Below are 23,384 nucleotides of genomic sequence, written 5' to 3'. Positions count from 1 at the left end.
GTCGGGGTTATTTGTGTCATTTTTCCTTCACTTGTCTTCTAAGCCTAAATGCAGAGCAGCAGCTCACAGGGGCTAGAAGTCTGACTGAGGTCTGATTGAAGATGTTAGGAGAAAGGGTGCTGTTAGCCCTGACTTTGTGGCTAGTCATAGGTATTTAATAGATCTGCAGCTCATGCTTACTTTCTCAGGGTAAACGTGAGCTATGAGGCTGCTAGGGTGGAACAAAAGCAACAGAAAATTAGGCTGAAGTATTTCTGATGTTCACAAAATTTGAGTTTTGTAAGACCTTTTCTAACAGAACAGCTGGATATCGCAGGGAACATTTTGATTTGTGAGTCTGGGTAAGATAAACCGAAGGTGAAATATTTCTGGAAATGTGTAAGCATTTGGTACCTTTACCTTTTCTGAAGCCTCTAAGCTGGCCACTATGGTGCTTTGGGCCTCCAGGCCTGTTCCCAACTCTCCTCCTTGCCCAGAGAGGGCTGTTTGTCCTCGTTACAAGGCAGAGAAGACCTTCTAGGGAGAGGAACGTCTACTTTTCTTTTATATTCATCATAAAGATCTGTAATCCACATATGGTTTCCACACTGGGCCTTAAGTATGAGTAATTATGGAATAATTAGATGTGCTAGAGGTGGCCAGAACTATTAAAAGAGCAATTATGTAACTACCTCCTGTGGGTTGTCTTTGCTCTGAGATGAAATGTAACACCTGATATAATTTGAGATAGAACATCAGATTTCAGAATGAACATTTCAGAATCCTCGTCTATTACAAGGCATTGTGGATTGAATAGTTCCCTCTCCAAAAGATATGTCCAAGCCCTAATCCCTAACACCTATGATTGTGACCTTGTCTGGAAGCAGAGCCTTGGCAGACTCTGTAGCTAAAATGAGGTCATAGTGGATTATTAGGGTAGCCCCCATCCAATATGACTGGTGTCCTTATAAAAAGAGGGAAATTTGGGCTGAGACACCCAGACACAGGGGGGAGGGTGCCCTGGGAAGATGGAGGAGGGCAGGGAGAAGACAGCCATGTGAAGACGGAGGCAGTGATTGGAGTTATGCTGCCACAAACCAAGGAACATCTGGGACCACCAGAAGCTAGGAAGAGGCTAGGTTCTTTTCCAGAAACTTCAGAGGAACATGGCCCTGCCAACACCTTGATTTTGGATGTCTTGCCTTCAGAATTGTGAGAATTGTTGTCTTAAGACATCCAATTTGTGGTACTTAGTTATAGCAGTACTAGGAAACTAATAGGCTATGTACTGGTAATAGAACTTCATTTTTTTTTTTCTCAAAATTTAATGAACAAATACCAGTCTGAGGACCCCAAACAAGGCCAGAGAGAAAGGGATTTCAAAGCTAGGCCAAGATGGGGTTGTCCCTACCTACCTATGTGTGTGTTTCTACTACAACTACTGCCAGTCTTTCTGTATCTTGCTCAAATGACAGTTTCTCTTGTTCTGTGACCCTACTTCCCATGAGTCCCTTTTTAATTCTTTAGTTGAACTTTGTAGAACTTGGCTTATTTTATGACTATTTGATAGTAACAACCTTTCTATAGTGCTTTGCAATTCACAAAACAGTTTACACTTACACTATCTCATTTTAAACATTTTAACAACTTTGCAAGGGGATGTAGTACTGCCAATTCATAGATGAAGAAACTGATGTGCAAGCAAGGACTTTAAAATGCAAATACCTATAGGAACCAAGCAAGCATAAATATGAAATAAACTGTTTAGGTGTGCATCAGTCAGTATAAACTAAGGTATGTGCAGTAACAAAATGATGCCCACATTTTGATGGCTTGTATCAATGAAGATTTATTTCCCACTCAGGCAGCATGTTCACTGCAGGCTGGTTGGAACTCTGCTCCATAGTTCTCTCTGAGATCTAGGGTGACCAGCAGGGACATTGCTAAGGGCAAGGAAGAGGTAATATGGTGGAACCATGTGAAGGCTTCTAAAGAGCCTTTTTTAAAGGAAGTGGTACATATCACTTTTTTTTACAAAATGCAATTTTATTGAGATATATTCACATATCATATAATCATCCAAACTGTACAATGAATGGCTCACGGTATCATCATATAGTTGTGCATTCATTATCACAATCGATTTTTGAACATTTTCATTACTCCATAAACAATAAAAATAAGAATAAAATAGAAGTAGAAAAGAACACTCAAAACAACTCATGCCTCCCATCCCTCCTATTATTTATTTGTCTTTTTGTCTTTATTTTCTTACTCATCTGTCCATATACTGGATAAAAGGAGTGTCAGTCACAAGGTTTCCAGTCACACAATCATATCATAAAAGCTATATAATCATCTTCAAGAATCACGGCTACTGGATTATAGTTTGATAGTTTCAAATATTTCCCTATAGCTACTGCAATACACCAAAAACTGAAAAAGGGTAGCTATATAATGCATAAAAATAACCTCTAGAATGACCTCTGGACTCTATTTGAAATCTCTCAGTGACTGAAACTTTGTTGTGCTTCCTTTCTCTTCTCCCTTTTGGCAAAGCAGTCTTTCTCAATCTTGCAATGCCAGGGCCAGGCTCATCCCTAAGAGTCATGTCTCACCTCAGGAATTTACACCCCTGGGAGTTATGCCCCACACTGTCAGGGAGATGTAGGGAGGAAGGCAGTGAGTTCATCTACTGTGCTGGCTTTGAGTGAGAGGCCACATATAAGCAACAAGAGATTCTCTGGGGATGACTTAGGCATCATAACAAGTAGTCTTAGCTTCTCCTTTTCAGGAATAAGTTTTATAAGGGCAAGCCCCAAGATAGAGGGCTTGGCCTGTTAAATTGTAGTCCCTGATGCTTCTGAAAATATCAGGTCCTCCTCAGGTAGGGAAGTTTAGTATTTCCATCTTTTTCCCTGCTCCTCAAGGAACTGGTTTGAAACTGTTAAGTAGCTTCCCAAACCCATCTTCTTTTTCCTAATCCATGGGGGTAGACCTATCATTTAGGATGAGACCTTATGATTAGCTTGTTTGATTGATCCCACCAATTGTGGGTAGGATCTTTTTTATTAAGTTGTTTCTATGGAGATGTGATCCACTCAGTTGGGGTGAGACCTTTTGATAAGGTGTTTCCATGGAGATATTTCTCTGTCCATTTGAAGTGGTTCTTAATCCACTTGCTGTAGTTCTTTAAGAAGGAACCATTTTGGAGAAAGCTCAGAGCCAACACAGACAGAGATGTTTGGAGGCATAGAAAGAAAATGCCCCCCGGGAAGGTGTTTGAAACCAGAAGCCAAAGGACTGGCACATGCCAGCCATGTATATTCCCAGTCACCAACCTTTCTTGAGTCAAGATATCATTCTCTGGATGCCTTAGTTTGGACATTGTTATGGCCTTAGAACCGTAAACTTGTAACTTAATAAATAATAAATCCCCTTTATAAAACTCAACCATTTTTGGTATAATACATTTTGGCAGAATTAGCAGACTAAAACAGGGACTTTGCAAATGCTTTCTTATCTTCTGCCCAGTTTACTCTAGGATGTACTGGGGTATCACATTGACCTGTACAAACCAATGAGATCTCAGTCCCTATTCAAGTTTCCATGTGACTATGGTACTTGAATAAACAGACCATGCAAGTTAAATTAGATAGTGTGCTACAGAAAATATAAATTTTGCACAAAATAAACATCTCTTCCTTTGGTCTCACTCAGAAGTTGAAGTTTTAAAATACAGTCAATATCATCCTTTACACTTTAGTCTGATTTACTTTAGTTCTAGCCAGATCAACTTCATTCGTATCTCTAACTGAAGTCTCATCTCTTTGTCAGCTGTTTTTAACATGGCTGTATGGGGTAATGCTGACTTCCATAGCTGCAGGATTCTATTCTGAGTCTCAGGTGTCCCACATTTACCCAAAGTTCCAAGGGACAACCAGAGCTCAGCATTTTTATTGTAGCTTTTACAACTCAGGAATAGATGTGACTTGTTGAGCCTTTACAATAAGTCTTTCCCTGATATCTTATGCTCTGGAATTCAGTTCTCAGAGTTTGCACATTGTAGTTAATCCATGTTAGTGAGGCATTATAATATCTTTTTGTTCCTGTCTTATTTCATTTAACATACTGTCCTCAAGCTTCATTTGGCTAGTTGCATGCCTCACAATTTCATTCACTCTTGTAGCTGCTTAATATTCCATTATATATATATATATAGCAAAGTTCACCCTTCAGTTCATCAGTCGATGCACCCTTATGCTACCTCCATCCGGTGCAAACTATGAATACTGCTGCCATAAACACCAGTGAGTGCACATCATTTTTTATGAATCAAAGCATGCCTTTTTCTGAGGCTTCTCTAATAGATCTGTATGAACCACAAATTCATCCCATTAGGGGCTGGCAAACTAATGCTCCGGGGCCAAATCTAGACCCACAACCCACAAACTAAGAATGGTGTTTATATTTTTAAAAGGTTGGGAAAAAAAAGAACATTTTGTGATATGAAAATTTTATGAAATTTAAAATTGTGTTTTTATAAGTAGAGTTTTATTTGAACAAAGCCATGCTATTCTTTTACATATTTTCTCTGCTACACTGGCAGAGATGACTAGTTGCAAGAGAGACCATATGGTCTGCAAAGCTTAAAATATTTACTATATGGACCTTTACAGCAAACATTTACTGACCCCGTCATCACTGATCAGAAATCACTTGGTAGGAACTGTGTTAATTTAGTCTCAGCTGTCTTCTTCTTTTTTTCCCTTTTTGCAGCCCCTACAGATGATGTATCTGTAATCCTAGGGCCACTGCCTACCTCTGTGCATACTGGAAGGCATTATTCAAATAGATTCCAATGAGACATGGTCTGCCTGTACTCACGCAAGGTGGCAGTCTTGCTGCCACCAGTGGGTATCACGGTGTATTTGGAGAGTTTCTTACCACTCACTTTGAGCACTTTCAAAACTGCATAAGATTTATAAATAATGCAAAAAAACCCCACCCTAAATAATATTAAAAAAAAAATGATGGCCTGTGGAAAATACTGGCAACAGATACTGTGGACCAAGGATTAATATTTCTAATGCATGAAGTATTTTTTTAATAAATTAATAGGAAAATGATAAATATCATAATGGAAAATGGATGAAGTTTGTAAATATTTAAGAAAATGTCTCCAAAGCATGTGAAAAGGCACAATCTCACTAGTAACCAAAGAAAAACCAATGAAAACACTGAACCATTAATTCCACCTATAGGCAAAAAAGAGGAAATGTCCACCATTGCCAAGATTGCATGGAAAAGGGGCATATTCTGTATGTGTGTACATTTTTGATGGGGAACTTGTTAATTTAAATCAAAAGCTTAAAAACATTTTTACTCTCTGATTTCATCTGCCTCAAGGAATTTATCTTCAGGAAATAACAAATAGAGATGCACAAAGCGATTTATGCCTGAGGATTTTTACTACTGATGTTATTCCTAATAGGGAAAATTAGAAACAACTTAAACATCCAATGGTAATGTTACATAACCATTAAAATTAAGTTGTAGCAGAAATACTAATGTCATCATAAACCATTTAAGATGTATTAAGTTAAATAAACAGTATACAAATAGTATATATAAATATGCTCCCTTTTTTCAATAAAATGAAAGCAAGGAAGACAAAAGGATATATACAGAAAAAATATTGGAATATATATAGTAAAATGTTAATAGCGGTTATCTCTGAGTTATTGGATTATGGGTGATTTAAATTTTTATCTTCGTTTTTCTGTTATTTTCCTAATTTTATACCACAAATATATATTTCTTTGGTAATCAGAAAAAAATATATAAACACACTTGGGCTGACAGAGGAAACTTTGTACTTACAGGAGGCTTATGAGCGTAATGGGGACCATGTCATTCTTCTCACTGTTTCCTTCAACTTCGAAAAATCCATTTTTACACTTTTTGGGGACATGCTATTTTCAACTTTGTGAATCATGGGCTTGATTTTCCTTGATGCACTAGAAAATGTGATTCCTGTCCATTTAGGAAAAGGAACATTCCAAATCCCGATTTTGCCTTTATTACCCAGATAATAAAGAAAATAATTGTTTGGATGCTCTGAGATATTGAAAGAATTGCTTCAGCTCGGCAGCCCACTTCATTACTGTAGCTCTGGCTTAATTCGGAGGCCAGAGTGCTTTCTGGGATGCAGTGACCTAGCTTTGCATAGAAACACTCTTCTCATTCGGGGTAGGGACCTACAGCATGTGGTTGAAATTGAGAGTCCACACGCTTCCCACCTCCTGAGAGTGAATGGGAGGCTCCTCACCTCCGGCCCAGGCCTGAACATCAGCGGGGAGCAGCCTGGGGCTTTACTTTTTAAAGGTTGCCAACTGCTCCTCAAGAAAATTGCTTCATTTCTCTAGTTCTTGTTCCTTGGTACTGGTTGCCCATTGTTCTAGTTTGCTAGCTGCCGGAATGCAACACACCAGAGGCAGACTGGCTTTTAATAAAAGGGGATTTATTTCATTAGTTCTTCAGAGGAAAGGCAGCTAACTTTCAACTGAGGTTCTTTCTTACATGAGAAGGCACAGGACGATCTCTGCTGACCTTCTCTCCAGGCCTCCGGGTTACAACAACTTACAAACCCAGGGTGTTTTCTTTCTGCATCTCCAAAGGCCTGGCCTGAGCTGTGAGTGCTGAGATGAGGTATGTTGAGCTGCTGGGGCTGTGCTACGTTGAGCTCTCTCATTTAAGCACTAGCCAATTAAATCGAACATCATTCATTGCAGCAGGCATGCCTCCTAGCTGACTGCAGGTGTAATGAGCAACAGATGAGGTTCACGTACCATTGGATCATGCCCACAGCAACATAACAAGGCACCTTCACCTGGCCAAGTTGACAACTGAATCTAACTACCACACCCGTGGTAAATGAGATTCTAAGCAAAGATAGGAGGAGAAAGTTGAAAACTTTTCTAGCATCTGAGACTAGAAATCTGGAAAGTTCTGGGTGAAATCTGTTCATCTCTTTTGCTTGCCCTCTTGGACATGGAGCTGTTTCTGACCCTATTACCTGGCCTCTTTGAGATTGTCATGCTTCCTGTCCTTTTGTGGGATTCACACTGCCCTAGCTTTGGGCTTACAGGCAGAGGGACTGACTGAAGGCAACTGGGAAGAAGTCTGGGAACAACTCTTGGTCTCACTGCAGGGGCTGGGGGAAGATTGGTCTGGCCGGTAGAGCACAGATTCTGAGGACTGGAGAAGTAACCTGGCACAGTCCAGCTCTGTAGTCAGTAAAGGGGATCAAGGTAAAGTAGGCTGGGGTCCCAGCACAGAGGCAGATCCCAGCATAGGGGGTGCCAGGGGTGTCTGTGTTCTGAATTCCCAGTGAACAGGCAGTGAGTGGGTAGCAGGGTAGCAGCTTCCAGGTGAGGACTTAGAGTTGACAGGCACTTAGTCCAAGAAGGGGGTAAGAGTGTAGCATTAGCTCTGGAATGCAGTGAAAGGGATGTGGGCTTTGGAAGCAGACAGTCTTGAGTTTGATCTTTGCTTCACTCCTTGTCTGGTTGTGTTTTATTGGGTAGAAGCCTCAGATGTCTTACCTGTGGACAAACACCACTTAACTCTGGGAGGGGTTGAGAGAATTAAATGAGGTAAGTTGTACAAAGCAACCAGAACAGGGGAGACACACTGTTTTGGTTTGTAAAAGCTGCCGGAATACAATATACCAGAACTGGAATGGCTTTTAAAAGAGGAACTTAATAATTTACAAGTTTAAACTTCTAAGCCTATGAAAATGTCCAAACTAAGGGATCCTGGAAAAGATATCTTAATTCAAGAAAGGCCGATGTGTCAGGAATACCTCTGTCAGCTGGGAAGTCACGTGGCTGGCATCTGCTGGTCCCTTGCTCCTGGGCTCTGTTGCTTTCAGCCTCTGTTCCTGTGAGGGTTCCTCACTTTGCTTCTCTTGGGCTGGCTTTCATCTCTTGGCTTCCCTTGGCTCTCCCCAGGTTCTGGCTTGCTTAACATCTCATGGTGATGACTGCTGAGCTCCAAACATCTCCAAACATCCATGTGTCTGTTCTCTGCCTGTCAGCTCTGCTCTGAAGTTCCTGTCCTCTCTGTCATTTCTGTAGACTCTGCTCTGTCTCCTCTGAGCTCTCTTGAAATGTTTCTTCTTTTAAGAGTCCAGTAAACTAATCAACACCCACCTGGATCAAAAGGCCACACCCACAATTGGGTATGTCACATCTCAGTGGAGATAATCAAATAAAAAGTTTCCACTTGAATCAGGATTAAAAGAAACAGCTGCTACCATAAGATTGGATCAGAATTAAAAGTGGTTCTTCTGGCGTATATAATATTTTTAAACCAGCACACACACAAAGGGACCCACTTACATATCTTTTGTCCCAGTTTGGGATTAGGCCTGGGAATGGAGCTGGCGTGTATGGATGGGGACTTGTTGTAAAGAGGCTGAAAGCCAGGCTAGGTCTCAGACTCCTGGTAGGAATTTAGGAAAACATTCCCAATAGATTTTTCTACTTTCTTTTATTTCTAAGGGTTTCTCTTTGGAAACTAAAAGACTATGACCTATTTTCTTTCCTTAAAATTTAAGATGATTAGAAAAGAATGGGGTGGTCTGAGATCCAACTCAAGTTTGGCTTGTGGAGAGAATTCTAAGATACACCAGAAATCCTTTCAAAAAAAGTAAAATTAGGAATATTTGTTAAGTGTGGCAACCTGACACATAGCTTTTTGGTTTTGGCTAAAGAAAACAAGCATAGGCCTTTTTTATGGCTTTATACCCTCTATAAATAATCCAAAAAGATCTATGGAGGTCAGCATATTCTTTTGTTAGCCCATACAATTATGACCTCTATAATACTTATAGTACTGTATTTAAAAATTCCAGCTCTATATTCACTACATAAGTCCTGATATGACATTCAGTGAAAATGAATGAATAAATATGATGTCAACTTCCTAATGCTCGGCAGAGACTATGCCACACTCTCTTCTGTATCCCTGTGCTTGCCTCCTCCTAGTAGGCCCTCAATTAAGCTTTGTTGAGCTGAACCTAATGGTAATATATATATATATATATTTTTTTTTTTTTTTGCATGGCAGGCACCGGGAATCAAACCTGGGTCTCCAGCATGGCAGGTGAGAACTCAACTTGCTGAGCCACCGTGACCTGCCTCCTAACAGTAATATTTTAAACTGAATATTCTCTACTCTAAGAAAACTCAAAGAGCACTGAAATTTATGAAGCAGGTACATGAGATGGTGGCATTGGTTTAGATGTGAAGGAAGTTAAAAATCACACTACAAACGATTTCTGATTTTACGTAGTGAAAATGCCTTTAAACAGAATTCTCGTATTTAATTAAGAATGAGTGAACTTTGTGAAGTTTATCTTGCACCCCTTTTGGGGGAGTGATAATTTTGTGAACTAAGGAACATAGATACTTCTTTGTCTATTAAAACCAGCTTTTTTTTTTTTTTTAAAAAGAAACAGCTTAATTTTTTTGAAGTGTCAGAGAAGGTGGGGGCTCCTGATGGGGAGAAGGACCTCCCAACCTTGCAATAGGAATTTTCACCCGAGTTACTTGCACTGAAATTCTAAGCCCTTCTCCAGCTCAGCCCTGGAGAGCCTCCACCCTGTTTCAGCAGCCTTGGACATGTGGTGGGGCCACAGTCACGTGGACGGACAGACCCCACACTGTGCTCAGGGGGCTTGGACTGGAGCATGCAAGGTCCCGGGGCAGAGGTCAAGGAGGTGTTGGTGTGGCTGCGTCCTGTGACCTTCTGGACCCGTCCTTCTGGGTATTCTTCCCTGCAGAGTACCGATCTTTCCTGTAGGAGCTTGGGCTGTAGAGAGGGATTCTAGTTCCAGAGCAACTGAGTGGCACAGGCAAGACCTCGGTAAAGAGGTGACAAATGCAGAAAAGATAGTTCTTAAGATATGGGAGACTAAGTGGATTATTTACCATTTGGCTGTAAGATTCAACCAAGATAGCACTGACCTGGAAGTGCTTATTTACCAATGCTGAGAACCGTGCCACTGACATCTTTTTTTTACTTGTTTAAATCACTGACTACAAAGCTACAGTAATTAAAAAGTGTGGTACTGGCATAAGAACAGATATATTGACCCAGTGGAACAGAACTGAGAGTTCAGAAGTCAATCCTCACAGCTATGGCCAATTTTAAAAAAAATTTTTATTGATAAAACCAAATATCATACAAACACAAACATGCTTAACATATGAACATTCCGTACTTGGTGTGCAACCAATGGCTCACAGTATCATCACATAGTTGTATATTCATCACCATGATTATTCTTAGAACATTTGCATCACTCCAGAAAAAGAAATAAAAAGAAAAAAGAAGAAACTCACATGTATCATACCCCTCACCCTTCCTTCTCATTGACCACCAGTATTTCCCTCTACCCAATTTATTTTAACATTTGTTCCCCCATTATTTGTTTATTTCTTATCCATATTTTTTACTCATTTGTCCATATCATAGATAAAAGAAGCATCAGAACATAGTTTTCATAATCACACAGTCACATTGCAAAAGCCATATCATTTTACCATAACCTTAAAGAAACATGGCTACTGGAACACAGCTTAACAGTTTCAGGCACTTTCCTCTAGCCTCTCTACTACATCCTTAACTAAAAAGGGGGTATCTATGTAATGCGTAAGAATAACCTCCCAGATAACCTTTTGACTCTGTTTGAAATCTCTCAGCCCTGACACTTATTTTGTCTCATTTCTCTCTTTCCCCCTTTTGGTCAAGAAGGTTTTCTCAATCCCTTGATGCTGAGTCCCAGCTCAGCCACTGGGATCCTTGAAGCAACTTTTGCAGATTACGAAGATCAACTTTAGTCAGCTGGCAGGAATATTTCACAATCAATATCATGACACATTTTTAGTCACAAAGGCAAAATAGCTTAGATTTGAGCCTGTCTCTAGGTCAAGCAGTTTGCCATTGAGATAAGATAAGAAGGTTCTATCTCAATGATTGAGTTTTTAAAATGCCATCTATACTTCTAAAATTATTTCAAATTGTCCATACTCTATATGGATTCCATAGCATATTGATGTATAATCTGCCACTCTCAGTCTTGCCCTCCTGCATTTCTCCCAGCCCCACTTTGTAGATCCTGAGATCTAGTCTTGCTGGGTGACTCACCATTCTCTTTACACAACCTGTGATGTTTTGCCTTTGTGCCTTTGTTTGGCTGTTCCCTCACCCGAAATTCCCCTGTCTCGGACAGATTAAATCCCACTCTTCCTTCAAGACCCTGACCTAGGATTGCGCCTTAGTGAAGATTTCTGTAGCCTATGCTGGCAGTGCCCCACCCATGTCCCACTCGGGGTCTGCACACAATTCCCTTAAACACCTACAGCTGCCTGCACCTCTCTCTCTGGAGGGTGCTCTCTAGCTACAGTGGGGGCCTCAGGCTATGTGTCAATGGGGCAAAGGGACAACCTTCTGTCATGAAGAATGGGAGCTGTGGGTAAACATTCCAGCTTTCTCGCCTCTCAGTGCAAAGTTCAGCACTATCTCAGAGGTTCCCCAAGGTGGCTGAGCCCCTTTGTCATAAGATAGCCTCATTAAAGTGTCCTGTATTAGTTTTCCTCCCCCATATGTCTTGACTTCCACTTCCTTCTTGTGCTTCCTGAGATCTGCTCCTTCCCAAACAAAGTTCTTACAGCCAGATCCTCACTTCAGGATCTGCTCTTGGGGAAACTCAAATCCAGACAGCTTCCTTGATTCTTTAAATGTAAATAAGGTTTTTCTACTCCTGAGATGCATAGCGCTCATTGCTATGAGTTTTCTCATTGAATCTTTTATATTCTACCTCATTTTAGAGGAAATTACATTCCAGACTTATCTCCCCTATTAAAGTACAAGCTCTTTGAGAGCAGGATACATGGTGGGTTCTCCTTTTATTCTCCACATTGCCTAATACAGTACTTTTCAGAGTTGTATTCAATATCAATTTATCAAATAAATGAATAAACGAGTGATGAATGAATGCCTATGAATGACAAAGCTCCTTTGGCAACCTTTCCAACTTACAGTTTGTCAGCGCAGGTTTAGGCAGAACACATGCCAGAGTCTGCATGCCCAGTCTTTAGCACATGGTAGCAGCTCAAAAGATGTTTGAAAATGGCATGAAAAAAAAAGTTGTACTTGGCAGAATCAAAGCAATCGGCAGGAGGGGTGAGTAGTCTTTTACTGACCTGTGTTCAGTTCATGGGATGTTGATCCAATGGTGTCATAGAAGCCTGGATGTGTTGCTGGCTTTAGAGGCTGTTTGCAGCCAAATTCAGTTTGCTGGGGCTTCACAGAAACAGCCACAATGGTCTGTCAGTCTGGGCTCGGTCCCTGTTTCTGTGAATGAGCCTCAGGACTGGCCTGCGGCAAGAGGGAGGTCTGCCTCCTTGACAGCTGTCAGCCGTCCATGGATGTAGGAAACCAACCCAAGTTGCAGCTTATAAAATTCAGATTACTCTGAAACACTGAGAGAGAGTCTTAAAATCCCTCAGCTAGTGCCCCGGGGCCTGATATCAGCCTGAAGAAATCCCTGGGGGCTGGGGCTTGGCTGGACTCTACTGGGAAGGGGTGGGAGGAGGGTGTCCAGAGAATTCTTTGGGTTGTGGAAATGTTGAGAGATGGCAAGTCCCCAACCCAGACTTGGAGCTACTTGAAATATTTTCAGGCTGGTGGATTGTGCCGACACCCAGAGTCTAGGTGGTAGAAGAAGTGCCACTTACTTCTTGTGTCGAGGAAATCGCATGGTGTGCTAGGACAGGAATACACCAAAAATGAGGTATGGGGAAAGGACACTAATGTGAATTGAATGACTGCCTAGTTAACTTCTTGCAAAGATATGACTTGAGCACTGACATTGCTGAGGAACAGGAGAAAAAGATGGACTTCACTCTGCTGCTTCTAACCGCATATGAGCTGCATAAACACACCCAGTCTATGCGGCCTTTCCTGCTAGGGGAAACAATTATGACAACCTGGGGACATTTAGGAGGATGATGAGATGATGTCTGCAAAGCACCTGGTCCAGGAGCGATGCTTGAAACCTATGTCCTTTCTTTCCTCTCTTTCCCACTTTCTTTCTAGTCCCATTATACCTTGAGGAAAAGTAAGGTATTCCTGAAGTAACTAGTATTTTATATTTATCATTAATAAACTGTTTATTAATTGGTTGGCCTGGTTTTTTTGAACACAATGGAGATGCACACAGGAAGAAATATGTAGAGGATACAGTCATTTGCCAAGAGCATCCAAAAATGAAAAATTCCCTGGTGGGGTTCAATAGCAGATTGGAGCTGGCAGAAGAAAGGATCAGTGAACTTGAAGAAAAGATAATTGAAATCATCCAGTTTGGGGAGCAGAAAGGGAAAGAGGGAAGAAGAGGGAATAGAGCCTGAGGAATCTGTGGAACACCAACAAAATACCAATAAATGCATGTGGGAGTACCCGAAGGAGAAGAGAGAAAGGGGCAGAGAGAATGTTCAAAGAAATAATGGCTGAAAACTTCCCAAATTTAACAGAAGACATAAATAAATACATCCAACTGCTCAAAAAAAAAAGATCCAAATGGGATAAATCCAAACAGACCCACACCACACCTCATTATAATCTGCTGAATGCCAAAGATAAGGAATTCTGAAAGTTGCAAGAGAGAAGTAACATGTCACATACAAGAGAATTTCAATAAAATTAAATGCTGATTTCTCATTGGAAACCATGGGGGCAAGAAGACAGTGGGAGGACATATTTAAAGTGCTGAAGTAAAATAATTGTCAACCAAGAATTCTGTATCCAGCATAACTGACTTTCAAAAATGAGGGGGAATTAAGACATCCTATGACAAACAAAAGTGGAGGGATTTTGTCAACACTAGACTGGCCCTACAAGAAATGCTAAAGTACTGAAGGTTGAAAGGAAAGGACACTAGACAATTGACTGAAGCCACATGAAGAAATAAAGGTCTCCAGTAAAGTTAGTGACGTGGGTAAATAAATATAAATACCAGTGCTATTGTATTTTTTGATTTGTAATTCCACTATTTACCTCCTAGAGGGTCTAAATGGAATATTTATCCAGTGTAATGATAAATTAATGGTTTTGGATTCATAATGTATAAATATGTAATTTCTGATAAAAATACATAAAAGTGGGGGATGGGAGGTATGGGAATATAGTTTATGTGTGTTATTGAGGTTAAGTTGGTATCAGAGCAAATTAAAATTTAGCCCCATAGTAACCACAAAATATATATCAGAGAATTTACAAACTCATTGAGACAGAAAGTAGAACACAGGAGTAGCGACGGGGGCAGTGGAGAGTTGATGCAGAATGCATTAAGGGTTTTTGTTTGGGGTGAAAGGAAAGTTCTAGTAATGGATGTTGGGGAGTTTACTGCAACATTATGAATGTGATTAATTCCACTTGGAATGGGAGTATTTACTTTGTATATATATATTTCCACAATGAAAACAAAAAGAGAGAAGAGCAACTGAAGAGAAAATGACAATTAAATGCAATACATGATACTGGATGGGAGCTATGAATGGAGGAGAAAAGTTTCAAAAGGATATTACTGGGATTAAAAAAAAATTGAACTACAGAACATAAGCTTTATATCACCATAAAATTTCTTGAACTTCATTACTGCACTTACCCTGATTACATAAGTGAATGTCCTTTTTTGTAGGTGTGCTAATTTGAAACTGTTATGTAGCCCAGAAAAGTTATGTTCTTTCAATCCTGATCCAATCTTGTGGGGCAGATCTATTGTTTAGGGTGGAACTTCTTGATTAACTTGTTTCTGTGGAGATGTGACACACTCAATTGTGGCCGTGACCTTTTGATTAAATGGAAATATGACTCTGCCCATTCAAGGTAGGTCTTAATTAGTTTACTGCAGTTCTTGAAAAGGGGAAACATTTTGGAGAAAGGTCAGAAGTGATGTAGACACAGAGATTTGTAAATGCTTGGAGAGCCTTTAGAAACCAGAGCCCAGCAGACACTGTCATGTGTCTTCCCATGAGATGCTAAGCAAGGACCCATAGTACTGAAAAGCTAGAACCTGAAAAAAGCCTGGGGAAGGTCAGAGAAGAAATCCAGAGTTTGCCCTAGAGAGCAAAGAAAGACCTCACACGCCAGCATGTACCTTCCCAGACTACGAAGAAATCCCGGACACCATTCAGTCTTTCTTCAGATGCCTTACTTTGAACATTTTTAAGGCCTTAGAACTGTAAACTTGTAATGCCCCTTTTAAAAGCGATTCCATTTCTGGCATATTGCATTCAGCAGTTTCAGCAAGCTAAGACAGTAGGAAACATACATTAATATAAGTTTAAGGAGTATGGTGTGTACAACTTGCTCTCAAATGTTCAGAAAATGGATTAGATAGTGTGGTGGTTAGATTCAGTTGTCAGCTTGATCAGGTGAAGGCACCTAGTTCTGTTGCTGTGGACATGAGCCAATGGTACGTGAACTTCATCTGTTGCTGATTACATCTGCAGTCGGCTAGAAGGCGTGCCTGCTGCAGTGAATGATGTTTGATTTAATTGGCTGGTGCTTAAATGAGAGAGCTCAATGTAGCACAGCCAAAGTGGCTCAGCATACCTCATCTCAGCACTCACAGCTCAGCCCAGGACTTTGGAGATGCAGAAAGGAATCACCCTGGGGAAAGTTGTTGGAACCCAGAGGCCTGGAGAGAAGGCCAGCAGAGATTACCCTGAGCCTTCCCACATAAGAAAGAACCTCAGATGGAAGTTAGCTGCCTTTCCTCTGAAGAACTAATGAAATAAATCCCCTTTTATTAAAAGCCAGTCTGTCTCTGGTGTGATGCATTCTGGCAGCTGGCAAACTAGAACAGATAGACAGACATATAAATAGACGGATATATAGAATGATATGGCAAAGGTGCCAAAATGTTAAAATTGGTGAAAAAACCTGGGTGTTTGAGAGCATGCTGGAGTTCTCTGTATGGGATTTGTATTATTTTTGCAGTTGTCCTGTAAGTTTGAAATTACTTCAAAACAAAAAGTTAAAAAAATCTACTAATAAGCCAAATATGCTTTCTTAAAGAGAGAAAACAAATTTTAGAAACTTTTCATTGGATCTACACAAGGTTTGTTTTCTGTCACAGCTTTGCTTATGGTGGCAGCTGTTCTTTCTTATACTCTTTGTTAATTTATCTTAATACCCTTCTTTTTAAAGCATGCATATTTCAACAGAGTTGCAAAGTGCCTTGTGTTTCTCTTGATCTCTGTAAATTACACTGAAGCAAAATATATTTTGATATAAAGATATATAGTGCTATAGCTCATCTTGGCAACAAAAATATATTAATCAAATGTTATGAGTTGGAGTTGTATATTCTGCTGCCTTAGACTTCCAAAGAAATAACTATGTTAACGTATTCCAAATACTTTTTTCTTAATTTTGGACAGCAGAATGACTTTAAAATGCTTATATGTATAAAATGGGATGTATAGAGAAAAGATATTATGCTATCTCTTCCAGGTGCAGAACTGCATGTGAATTTAGTTGGTGCTTAAACCCTTGAACGTGGCACGGGTGTGTGTGTCTGCAGTTGTGGTAGAAGCTGTGGTTGGCCTTGGAGGTTATTAGAGGGTTAAACTAAGATAAGGATTGATGTATTGTCTCCATCAATTCAGAGAGGTGCAGGTCAGTCAGCTTCATACAAAAGGAGGATTGGAAAGACGGTGGCACCTGTGAGTAACAGAAAAAAAATGAAAAGAAAGATAGGTCAATTAGCTTGGCACTTTTAGTTCTTGTCTATTATGACCTTGTATACAATAGATTAAAAAGTCCTGAACTCTAAAGCACACTAAACTGAAATGTTAGGCTAGGGGTTTCTGGGGGCTTCTTACAATTTGGAAGCATGGTAAAAAGAGAAATTTAGATAAGATGCAATAAAAATGTCTTTATGCTAACAAGGAAACTAACTCCCCCAAATAGTGCCTGTTATGATGACACCCATCTGCAATTTCATTTTCGGAGCATCTTTCTCTTGGTAGCTGTGGTAGCAGAACAATAGCTCCACATAATGTCTATGTACTAATCCCTGGAGCCTGTGAACATGTTTACTTTACATGGCAGAAAGGAACTTTGCAGATGTGATTAAGTTAAGGACCTTGAGATTCATTGGGAAATTATCATAGACTATCTGGTTGGGTTCAACTCAGTCACATGGAGCCTTAAGAATAGAAAATCTTTCCAGACTGTTGTCAAAGGGAGAAGTGAATATGGAAGAATAGTCAGAGACACAATGTTGTTGGCTTTGAAATGGAGGAAGGGGCTGCAAGCCAAGGAAAGCAGCCTCTAGAAGCCGGAAAAGGCAAGGAAAGGGATTCGACCCCAGAGTTCCTAGAAAGTAACATGGCGCTGTGATCCCTGTTTCAGATTTCTGACCTACAGAACTGTAAGATAATACCAAGTTTATGGTAACTTGTTACAGCAGCAATAGCAAACTAAAACAGTAGTAGAGAATGGACTCAATCATGACAGATCTTTTAGAATATTTCCAATTCTGGATTTCTTATTTCAAACAGACTTATTCAATGCCTCATAATATAAGATTAATTTCCCCATTAGCCTCACATATTTCCAGAGAATGTGACAGCATAAAATATTTAAGTCAAGATGAATAGACTTAATGAGTTGGTTGTCTTGATTTTCATAAACATTATCTCATTGATTAAAAACAGTTTTCTTCTTATTTTTTAAAAAGAAAATAAAACAACTCTTTTTCTTCAGAATAGGCCAGTTCAAACACACTTCTTTCTTTAATGTAATTTTTATTGAGATATCATCACATACCACACAATCCATGAACAGTATACAATCAGTGGTCCACAATATCATCACGTAGTTGCGTATTCCTCAGCATGATCATGTTTAGAACATTTGCGTTATTCTAGAAAAAGAAATAAAATGAAAAAAGAAAACCCATGCATTCCGTTCCCCTTACCCCTCCTTATTAACCACTAGTATTGCAATCTACCCAATTTAAAGACTTAAATAGAGGTAGATTAGCTAAGACATTGCCGTACTGACAGATATGATATCTATATCTATATATATAAATATATATATGGACCAACACAGAAGAGATCCATACAAACACAGACAACTGCCTTTTTTTTTAATTTGCAAATTAATTATATCATCATTATCAAAGATCAGGGTTATTGGATTACAGTCCATCAACAACGTCAGGTATGCCCTTCTGGCCACACCAGACTCTAAAAAGAAATATCTGTATGATGAGTCAGCAGTCACAGTCATTTGTTAAATCCGAATTTCTCAGGTACACCTCCCCCTTCTCATCTGATCTTTCTCTCTCTTCAGGGCTGTTTGGGCAATGGCCATTTTAACTCCTCTGTGCTGGAAAGAGGTGCTGACCTTCGGGAGACAGGAATGAACCTGGTTGCTCTTGGAGAGACTGATACCTCCGGGTTTCAGGCCTTATTTGGCTTAGGATCAATCTGGAGGCCTTAAATTTCTGAAAAAATAAACTTACTAAGGAAAACTCTTGTAGAGATTTAGATAGAGCCCTAGGGTTTTCAGGAGTACTGTTGGCTGCGGCACGGCATACTGTGGTATTTTGAAACCTCTGGCTGAAGCTTGTATAAGAGCAACCTCCAGATGACTTCTCGACCCTATTTCAATTCTCTTAGCCACTGAAACTTTTATTTTATTCCATTTCTTTTCCCTCCTTGGTCCAAACGCACTTCTTTTGAAATGAGTTCAAATGTGTATCTCCTGCACATTGTCAGGCTTTTGTGCTCTAGGACCTGAGGAAATTAACTTTCACATGTTCCCTGTTAGCTGCCAAGATGGTTTGCTCTCACCTTAGCAGACGAGATTTAATTAAAATTTAATGAAAATGCACCAATTGCTACCAAGAGCAAACCGATGCTGGTTAACGAGGGCTCAGTGGCAGGCCCTGGGGAGGGTGGCACTCAGGAAGACCACGGCAAAGTAAGGAGTCATATTTGTTGCATCCCACAGGATTACCTCTAAGAAGGAATTTCCTTTTAAAAGCAGCCATTGAGCAAAACATAAAATGCTTGTTTTAAGGATTGAAATGAATATTTATATTCAGGAGACTAAAAGGTTTTCAAAAGGTGGCTAGGTAGAGAGGAGGGGATTAATCATAAGTCAGGGAGGAAGGATATCTGGGAAGACATCTGGAGGAAGTGATGTCTTTATTAGGGCTTCATTTATGATTTGTGTTTTATTTTATTTTTTGCATGGGCTCCTGGAATCGAACCTGGTTCTCCAGCATGGCAGGCGAGAATTCTGCCACTGAGCCACTGTTGCACCACCCTATGGCTGGTATTTTAACAGGTGGCCAGGAGGAAAGAGCTTTCCAGAGAGAGAAGCTTCTATGCAGATAAGATCTCTCACTCATCAATGGCTCACTGGAAAGCTCTTCAGGGTAGTTTGGGGACTGAGAGATAGTAAGTAGGTAGGACATGGACTGGTTTCCAAAATGACTTGCAAGTGTCACCAACTTCCTATGTGACCTTTAGAAACTTATTTAACCTTTTAAAGCCTCAGTTACCTTTCAAGGCCTCAGTTTCCTATGCTGTAAAGTGGAGGGCCCTTTTGAGGATTAAATGACCTAATGCTTTGCATATTACTTGGCATCTAGTAGCAAATAGTAACTATTATTTTTGTTACGGCCTGAATACAAGATTCCTAGGACAGTGTTGTTCAATTACAATTCTATCTGTCACTGAAGTGTCATGAATATTAACCCCATTTTTTTTTTTTTAGCCAAAGACAATGGAGTCAGAGTTGCTGAGGCGTGAGCAGCGTTGCAAACAGATGGTAATGTATAGGTGAAGCAGAGGAGGTGACAGGCAGGCTGGCTTCATGGTGTGCAGTCGACCAGAGGCTCACACTCGGAAGGCCCCACATTTGGTTTATATTCTGCTGTCACTGTCTTGAAATTTTTAATACTTTTTAAACAAGGGACCCCACATTTTCATGTTGCATTGGGTGGGTCTTGCAAATTATGAGCTGGGTCTTGGTGACAGGATTGTCTTGGAAACTGCCTGTCTCTTCTATTCTTTGGTCCTGTCTTGCTCAGGGCCTGTGGGGTCACACCTCTTCTTGAGGTCCCTTCCTCAGGGAAGCGTTGCGGCATCTGTTCCTGGGATTGAGGCCTGCATAACCCATTCATCCATGAACTCATCTGACCCTTTTCTAGAGCATTCACAAAGATAAACTCGATAGAGCCTCTCCTCAGGGGAGTTCATGTTCTAGAAGGTGGAGACAGGTGTATATACAAGCAACTACAGAATGAAATGAAAGTGTTAGAAGCAGGAAGGTAGATTGTGTTGCAGAGCTCAAGGGAAGCTGTGCAGGGTTTATAGTGCTTATTGTCCATTTATAATCTCTGTGCATTGGTTTCCTCTAGGTTAACTTGGCAGGAACACCCATTTTTCTGATGATTTTTTTTTTCTATGAGTGAGGACCAAGAGAGGGGATGATTTGATAGTGCAATTCTTGAAACTCAAAAGGGCAAAAAACTTGGACACATTCTAGCAGAAATCTTCTGCCCCTGAGAGTCTAGGAGGGGTCCTGGAACTCTGCCTGACCGGTTGGTGAGAAAGGCTGGAGGTTAATTGTACAGATTGGGAAATAGCTGAGATGGATGGAAACCTTCAGCCATACGGTCCCCAGGGTCGTTTTGTTTTCTCCATAACAAGGTTACCACCCTCATTTGGAAGTGTCTCAAGCATTACCTTTACTAGAGGCAAATGGATTCTAACAAGAAATCTTATGGTTGTGTAAGAATCAAACTAAGTTTAGCTTTCACAAAAGACAATGACAGGCAGGGAAAGTGGAGGGCCTCTGACACAAGTTTAGAACTGGGGCCAAATCCCTAAGGGCAGGGACATTAAAAATGTAAAACCAAACAAAGGGGGAACCTTGGGTGGGAAGTCCAAATTAGTGAGACTATCTGGATAGGCTCTAAATTCTGCAGTACCCAATCAGCGGAGAAGCAGGGGAGGAGCCTGTGTGCTAAACTTAGAATATAAACATCTGCGGCATTTCATTGTTTGGCTCACCCGTCACCCTTTTTCCCTCGGGCGTGCGTTCTTGCAAGATCCTGAATAAATTATTTTCTTTTCCATAATCAGGTGAGCGCTTATTCTCTTTCAAGTACGGTATTCTTCTAACAGTTGATTTGGGGAAGATTTAGTATTTTTTCAGCCTCTCTATGGTATATTGGGTTATGTATCCCGGGAGGGGTGGGTGTGGGTGGGTGGAGTTTGTAATGTTACTTTGCGTTTCTGTGGGTGTGAGCTCATTGTAAATAGGACCTTTTGAAGTTGTTATTTTTAGTTAAGATGTTGACCAAGCGAATGAGGGTGGGCCTTAATCTGGATTGCTGGGTCTTTTCTAAGCAGAAGAAATTCAGACATAGTCAGAGAAAACCTTGGGAGGAGGACGGGAGGTCAGCAGGAACCTGGAAGAGAAAGGAGAGGACATTGTCATGTGATGGGAAAGCCTAAGAATGCAAGGATTGCCAGCCTGCAGGAAGGCTGCCACCCAGAGCCATGCGAGGAGGCAAGCCTTCCAGCCTCCCAAACTGTGAGACAATGAATTCCCTTTGTCTTAGCCACCCGTTATATGGCATTTGTCATAGCAACCGGAAATGAAGACACCCTCCAACAAAGGAATCAGGAACAAATGTCCAGACTGCAAGGTGACCCCTAATAGTAAACCTGCCTCTTCGTACCGAGCTCCATAAAGACAGAGTTCATGTCCTGTTGATCCTTGTCTTGCCTCCCTTGCCGAGCGCGGTGCCTGCCACATGGTGAGGGCTCCAAACACACCTGTTGGCAGTCTGGTATAGGAGCCAGAATGGATGCTCTGTGGAACAGAAGGACCAAAACCCAAAAGGGATTCTCCATCTTCACCTGCTGATTATCAGCAAACAGTGGTAGGCCCCTCCTCAGTGCAGCGCCCTGGAATGTTTCTACCTTAGAACAGCAAGGTTCTGCCTCCTTGAGCCAAGCAATTGGATTGACTGATTTCAAACTTGATACCAGGTTTGACTGAGTAGCTGTGTGCTGCTCATGTAGGAAGGATAGCAGAGCACTCCAGTTTTTCTTCACTTACATAAACTGAGGCCCATGCCCTCTCCAGAATATTTCCCAGCTGAGTTGATTCAACATGCTGAATTATTCTGTTTAACCAAAAATCCTTTCCAAGTAGAAACAACAGATCTGGATTCAGTTACAGCCAAAGCACAAATATGCACATCTTGAATGGAACGCAGTGCTCTTTCAGAGCCAAGTTCCACCCTCTGATGTTGACTTAGTGCCTCTGGGGGCCCGTAGGAGCTGGGAGCCAGTTTCCACAGACATCCCTTGGCCTATTGATGCTGGTCATGCTCTCCAGCAGCCAAGGAAAGCATGTAAGGTGAGCAGGAGCTCTTGGGAGCTGAACTTCTGCTCCTCTCTTTTCTTCATAAGCAGACGTGGGGCTCCTCATAAAATAATGCACTTGTTTTACTTGAAAGGGAGGGAGAAAGCAAGCAAATGAAGTAAAACAAAGTACATTTCTGGAAAATCTTTGTAGTCAGAGACCTGAGATCAGACTCTAGCCCCAGATGTGTCTCTCTCTCCTCCTTTCTGTCCCAAATAACAACTTGCTGTTGATCAGGTGATGCCCATTGCCATCACTATTATTTATCAGTCACACAGCGTAAATATGTGCAGACCAATTTACAGTCATGCTTTGTGATTTATTAAGGAGAAAATAATTTTTAAAGCAAATTGACTCCTTATCTGGGGAGTATTTGTCTGCTGCTCTCTTGTTCACTTAACTCAGGCAGCAGAAACAAATGGCCCATTTTCCACTTCTGAATTTGAGTACATTTGCACAAAATTTCCAGGTGTTTAGAATTTAGGACTTTGGTGGAAATTAAAAGCCAGATACAGTTTTTGTGAATTTTTCTTAGCCTTTCATAAGAACGTCTCTTCCACAGTATGTGTAATATTGGTAGTTAGAGGAAAGTAAAAATTGAGATAGAGCAAATAGGCTAGGAGGCAGGAGAGGAGTGATTTGGGTTTAAAGCAAATGCTGGCACCTCTACTGCCACTGTCCTAATCCTGACTCTTATCCTTCCTAGAGTAGGCAATCAGAATAGTTTCTCCTCTCTCTCACTTCTGTAGTTCTCTGTCCGCAGTGACCCCACAATAAAGGTGGCTGCACCACCCCTTTTGCTTGAACTTGCTGATGGCTTTCCAATGTCTCCCCAAAGTCAGACACAGAGGAGACCCAAAGCA

The 23,384-nt window shown here is 40.8% G+C and overlaps 1 long non-coding RNA gene across 7 annotated transcripts in view; it reads left to right on the top strand.

The window, feature by feature from the left end:
* The first annotated feature begins 990 nt into the window (after positions 1-990).
* LOC143684985 (uncharacterized) overlaps positions 991-23,384 on the top strand; it is a 106,820-nt gene continuing 84,426 nt past the window's right edge. For 4 of the 7 annotated variants that reach the window (XR_013176310.1, XR_013176304.1, XR_013176307.1 and 1 more), the window contains exon 1: positions 21,119-21,227. This is a non-coding gene — a long non-coding RNA (uncharacterized LOC143684985). Of the gene's footprint in view, positions 1,192-19,854; positions 19,909-21,118; positions 21,228-23,384 lie in introns of those variants that run through there. The other 3 variants (XR_013176305.1, XR_013176306.1, XR_013176308.1) reach the window with 3 other exon arrangements.

Source organism: Tamandua tetradactyla, chromosome 5, assembly GCF_023851605.1.
Source record: "Tamandua tetradactyla isolate mTamTet1 chromosome 5, mTamTet1.pri, whole genome shotgun sequence".
Classification (NCBI taxonomy): Eukaryota; Metazoa; Chordata; class Mammalia; order Pilosa; family Myrmecophagidae; genus Tamandua; species Tamandua tetradactyla.
The sequence above is the reverse complement of the archived record's forward strand: the minus strand, read 5'-3'. Positions and strand labels throughout refer to the sequence as shown.